Source organism: Taudactylus pleione, unplaced genomic scaffold (assembly GCF_031769625.1).
Source record: "Taudactylus pleione unplaced genomic scaffold, aTauple2 ptg000990l, whole genome shotgun sequence".
Lineage (NCBI taxonomy): Eukaryota > Metazoa > Chordata > Amphibia > Anura > Myobatrachidae > Taudactylus > Taudactylus pleione.
Window position 1 is genome coordinate 607,128 of NW_028285391.1, and position 6,616 is coordinate 613,743.

The following is a 6,616-nucleotide window of genomic DNA, read 5'->3' on the forward strand; positions in this document are numbered from 1 at the left end:
AATTAAGGTTTTAAAGGAGGCCACACAGGGCAGTTCCTCATGTTAGTCACTGACCTTGACTAAGGGGTGAAACTCTGCCAAGGTGCTTAGTGAAATGCATCAACTGTCCTCTGTGGACTAATCTGCTATCACTGCTGTGTGGGATCTGTGCTAGTTCTGTGTGGACTTATACATCTGAAACTCCTTTGTGGACTAAAACACTATCACTGCTGTGTGGGATCTGTGATAGTCATTCTTGTGTGGAACTGTGTATCTTTAGCTCTTGCTTGGAATTGTTGTGGAACTTTATCCTCTATAGGGACTGGCTCTATCTGGACTGCTACCTACCTTTTGCCTTCTTGCTGTATTTACCTCTTGCCCTTGCGTATTATCTATTTCTGTGTGCAGTGAAAAATAAACCATCACTTCAGTTTCATCTGCTCACTGTCTGGGTGATTAAAGGAACCCCATATCCTCACGCTGGTGCATTCATATAACTTGCTATTATATAATACATGCCTCGGAATAATTCTTCTTATTAGACCCCCATCCTCATATGTTGTCTGTAGTGCTGTACACATGTATCTTGCTGACAATTTCCCATGTATGATAGAAGCTTAAGTGTGCTGTTCTACACTTAAGCCAAATTTGCCCATGTCTCTCTCTACATTATCTGGGCTTGGACTGTCACCAGGATCATTTGCAACTTTTCACATATTTTCACGCTTTAGTTGCATTTCCATTGCAAACTTTTATGTAGTGTAATACTCTGCACCCTTAACTTTGATGAGCCCCAACACGGGTGTAGCTACTGTATGTATTTTTTGCATTGACATGATTATTCAGCTTCAGTGCTGGAACACTCTGGACCTCATTCAGAGCCACTCGTAAGCGGCAGCTCGTTCGTTCCGAGCGATGTTCGCACATCTGCGCATGGGTTGTAATACGCATGCGCGAACCAGTCAGTGCGGTCAAAATTCGTGTGCTCGCAAAATAGCGAATGCCTGCTAATTTGAGTGACAGGATGAGGCGTTTGTGGGTGGTAACAGGGGAAGGTGCTTGAAAACGGGGAGTGGAGATCCGAACGCAGGCGTGCTAAAAGGTCAAAACGGGCGTTTTAAGGGTGTGCATAATTAACAAAGCAGCGTCATCGACCACGTCACTTGGTTGTTTTTTAGTCTGAACTGCTCGCATGATTGCGGTAGGAAAATGCAACCACAAGAATAGCGAGCAGTTCATTCGCCTTTCGATGCACTCGATTAATCTAATAAATAGCGGACATGACGTATGATGCGAGCGGCCAGGGGGGCGTTTTTTTCAAAATAACGACCGCATGTTTAATTCGCTCGTTCAGACATAGAGGCGTCAACAGACCGCAAAGAGCGAACGGTCAATTTAAATAGCCAGCCCCTTTTTCTGAACGAGCAAGCGCAAATAGCGTCCGGCTCTGAATCAGACCCTCTGTGCTATCTTCACTCTGTGTTTGGAAACACTCTGTGCTGTCTTCACTCTGCCTGCATGTGTCTAATGGCGTCTGTGTGCTGCTGGGCGTTCTAACTTCTTGGAACCTGTGTGATTGGCGCTTTTGTGCCTGGCCCCATAACCTGACGGAATAATTGTGTACTGTTGCAGATGGTATAGCAGAGTAAATGCACACACCAGCAAATACCCTGAAGTGACTGAACAGCCCAGTATGTAACAGTGGAGTAGTTTATTTAGCAGTAATGTGAATGTACAGCCATACTCACAGCTATGTATGTAACAGACTCTCAGCACGGACCAGAGCCTACAGGCCACCCGCCGGTGACCGTATGTTGGAAGCGGTGCAGGGTGCAAGCAATGAACATTGCTGTGGATGCAGTATATTGCATGGTCTCACTGAGCTCAGTGGAATACATCCATGTTCCACCGCGGCGCTCTAACACTGTGACAAGATGGTGCCATGCATGCGCAGAAGTACAGACGGTAACCATCTTGGTTAGGGAATGAAGGCTCCGTAAAGGAGTCAATATGGAGACTGCATAGTAGCATTCTCCTGGCTTCAACAACTGTCTCTGTAGTGACAGTGGCCAGAAGAGCCTGTGCCAAGCCACCATTACAGAAGTCTCTGTACTTTGATGTAATTGGCGACAAAGGTCTTCCTCATAGAATTTATAGTTCATTTTTATGGACATCAGTTTTTCCACATATTTAGGATGTCACCTCCTAAGCTGATCGCTCAGAAGGCTCCCGGCTGTGCTAAACACAGTGCACACTGGGGGGTGAGCAGTCTAAGTAAGGCAAAGCCAGTTTGTACGAGGAGCTGCAAAATCCCTTTTTTCCTCCCAGTATTCAAAAGGTCTGTGTGACATGCTAATTTGTACATTGTCATTAAAATAATCCTCCACCATTTTATTGATGGTTACTGTATCAGATTGAGTCATGGTAGAGGTGTCAATAATTTGGGCAGTTGTTTTTAAGCCAGACTAAATGTCACAATGTTGTTTCACTCTGGTGCGCTGAGTTGACGCATTCTCCTCACCAGTGGGTCTCTTGGTAAAGGTGAGTTTTTTCCTGGCAGCAGCATTTGCAGGAGAAACTTAAGCAGGAAACATCATCATGTCATCATTGTGAGAATTGTTTTGGGGTGCAGATGATGGGGGGACACTTCCGCATACACTGGAAGGATAATACCCTATGCAATGTTTTTGCACTAATGGCTCTATTTTTTTAGACACAGACAACACTGCCAATTGTTTTCATGCACTTGGAGGAACAGGTCTCTGTGAGAATTGTTTTGGGGTGCAGATTAAGGGTGGGACACTAACACACACAGAACATAATATACGCTGCATCACTCATCTCAGCAATTTATTTTATATATAACTGGGACAAAAACTCAAATTAAAGATGTCTGTGTGGGGTAGAGCAGCATCAAACCCGGTAGAGTATTTTTGAAAATATAAACAAGAGAGTATACTGCAGTGATAGCAGGGCAGATGTAAGGTTTCTTGGCACCCTAGACAAATCTTCAGCCCACTGCCCCTTCACCCACCACCACTAATACCCCTGCCCAGACACTCAGGTCTCAGGTGAAAGTGCGCAGGTGGCATTCTTGTGTAAATGTGCAGCTGCCACTATATTGAGTACAACTAGGATGTCTCTAAGCTACATTCTTAATAATATGATTGGCAGACTCAGTGGTGCCCCCCAAATTCAGGCAAACTAAACAGCCGCCTAATGGCAGCGTCAGCCCTGAGCGGCCCCATAGAAACCTATGGGGGCTGCTTTTCCTGGCAGAGCGCAAGATAATATGCAATTTAAAAATGAAGGGTTCTATTTATCCCCTCACACTGTAATAGAAATATTTATTGTGACGATGAAAGAAAAATAATTTATAGTCATAATTTGCCAGTTATATATCACCAGGGCATCTAAGCGATATTAAACGGCCTGGTGATACATATGTGCATGTACGACAGATAGCAGGGTACAGTATATACTGCAGCTGTAACAGACGTGATACATATGTGCATGTATGACAGATAGCAGGGTACAGCATATACTGCAGCTGTAACAGACGTGATACATATGTGCATGTATGACAGATAGCAGGGTACAGTATATACTGCAGCTGTAACAGACGTGATACATATGTGCATGTATGACAGATAGCAGGGTACAGTATATACTGCAGCTGTAACAGACGTGATACATATGTGCATGTATGACAGATAGCAGGGTACAGTATATACTGCAGCTGTGACAGACGTGATACATATGTGCATGTATGACAGATAGCAGGGTACAGTATATACTGCAGCTGTAACATACATGATACATACTGTATGGGTCTTTCATGAAACATCCACCACCTCCATCGCTGTCTGCCAGCACCTGTGTGTATACATGTGGCTCTGAGCATGGTATAGGCATCACTAACATTTCTTATTATAAAATGAAACACAGGCAGAGCTGCCATAGCATCAGGGGGCACTACTGCTAATGAGCCATGTGGGTGCCAGTCAGTGCTGATAGCCCTATTCCTTTGGTGGTATACCTGCCCACCTCTCTGCTAACCATGATTCCCAAGGCTGAAGAATGACTGGGATGAGACAAGAAGAAACGAGGGACATGAGCATTTCCCTGGAGCCCGCTTAGGTACTGGGGGCCCTAAATGTGTGAGATGTTGATGCCTACCTGCCCTGGCAACCAGCTACTTGTCTTTTTCTCCAAAGGAAGAGGAGGAGATAAGGGGAGGAGGGAGCCCAGCCAGCCAGGAGGCGGGCGCCGGTAGTTGTAAGCGCTCGTCACCGCAGACAGCCCGGGGGGACGAGGCAACTTAGCAGAGAGCTCACACTGGCAGTGACCAGTACAGTGAGGTCATGTGCAGGGCGACAGATAGCGGCAGCTGCGACTGATTACACCAGCGAGCCCACGGCTGCCGGCAGCACAGTGTGAAAGAAGGATGTCTCTATTAGAGATATCCTTATTTTTTTAGTTTGATGTACTCGGCGGTGCCCTCCAGTGACCTGGCGCACTAGGCAGCTGCCTAATGGTGGCACCGACCCTGAGTGATGGATTTCCTAGGGAAAAAAGGTGCAGGTTCACTTTAAGAAACAACCCCCCCAATCAACAGCACCACAGACAGTAGCCTGTTAGTTTGCACTGTAGTGTGTGAGTGTGGAGTGTGTGTGACAAACACACATACACTGATAAGCGACACTTCTCAGGCACCTACTCCTGTCTCCTGATCAGGGATGTGCAGTCAGGGTAGGCATGGGAGGCAGAGCCTCTCCTGTCATATTCCCTATCAAACTGAAGAGTTTTGACTATAAAAATTATTAGGATAATACAAAGAAGATATTTATAACCTATAAATATCTTCTTTGTATTATTATGATCGTTTTTATAGGCAAAACTCACCAAAATTGAAAATACAGGGAGAGATGAGGCAATAAAGAGTTTGCCTCACCTCTGATAGCTCAGACACTGCCTGGAGCAGGGGGCTGGACCACAAAGCAGCCAGTAAAACACAGAGAAAAAGAGCTAATGGAGGCATGCCTCACTGTGAGGGGCGTGCCTTGAGCTCTGATGGACACCACTGATGATCAGGTGACCAGTCCAGGAAGTACTCAGGCATCGGAGCTCAGCAGCAGCACTAATGAGGGAAGGAAATTGGCATATGCAGACAGAGGAAACACACAAATGAGAAAAAGGCGAGGAGGGTCCGCTGCTAAGGGGAAATCTTTTCTGCTTGGGAGATATGTGTGAGGGGAATCTGTGTGTGTGTGGGGGTACACCTGTTCAAGTTGGGCAAATCTGGCTCTGATACTAGCCAGTTCCTCCCCATCCATTCACCTCACAGTGCTTCCCTGCTGCAAATGTACCGACTATTAAACTCTAAAGGGCATTTTTTTGAACACAGTGCCTCACCCTCTCCCTCTGCTCTCCTGTGTGAGATGGCGTCCGATCATGAGGAAGGGACTTTTATATGCAATCCAAAACACGCGAGATACGACGCCAGGAAGATGACGTTTTTCCGTGTTTTGAAATCACTCGGAACCATAAAGTTTGGGTGTGTTCTGTTTCCAGGGAAACCAAACTGCTTATCTCTAACAAATACACAACATTTTCATAAAATAGAGTCCAGTGTACAGGCCTCGCACACATTGGTATAAGTGCAAGTTTCAGAATATATAGGAATATCTGGAGTTTGCATTGCGCAATGTGCAATGTGAATGCGCAAGCCCCGGAGCGAGTGAGAACTTCACTCGCTCCGGGGCTCGCTACAAAACGGGGCGGCTGTTGATGTTGATTGACAGCTCGCCCCGTTTTGTAGGCGGGGAGAGGGGGGTGGCTGGACAAATGGAGGTGTTCACGAAGGAACGCCTGCTGTTTGTGGGCGGCCCTACTGACATAATTCATGATGTCAGTAGTGAACGTCCTGCTCTATTAGAGCAGGAAATTCACTCGGGCTTGCAGGAACCGAGACCCTACCACAAGGGTCTCGTTGCAAACCTGATGGTCGCGATAATCGCGACCATCGCCAGGCCGCTCGCAAAAGCTGTGGGAGGTCACCCACAGCTATGCGAGCGGCCTGTAGGCGGATTTTTTTATTTTTTAAAAATCCGCCCTGATTCAGAGCGAGCGCTCGCAAATAACGAGAGCCTCTGAATCAGGCCCATAGTTCACAAACACCCACCATTTCCTGAATGCAGAGATAACTTTTTGGATTTTGTAATAAAAATTTCTGGTCAGTTCTGTTTCTTTTTCAGTTTTACCAAAGAAGAAAAGAATTGACATTTATATGTACAGTAGGTTTCATTTGGTTGGTGCCTTATTAAGCATCTTACTTTGTATGATGCCATAATATCCTCTGTTGGCAGATTTCATAACCAAATTTTTGTTTTCACAGAATCCATTCCGCCTATTACTTAGAGCTACAGACAGCCCGGAATAGGGAAACGTTAGTTATGGTCACATTGTACTGTATGTAACATGTATACAAAATAACACAATAGAATAATTCCATAAAATATTGGATCTATAGCAAAGTTACCACAACACCCAAATTCCTGGCACCCTATTATCATGGGTGATATCTGTCACTTCAGTGGTCAATCTCCCCCCGCAATTCACTGATACCCCCTTATCA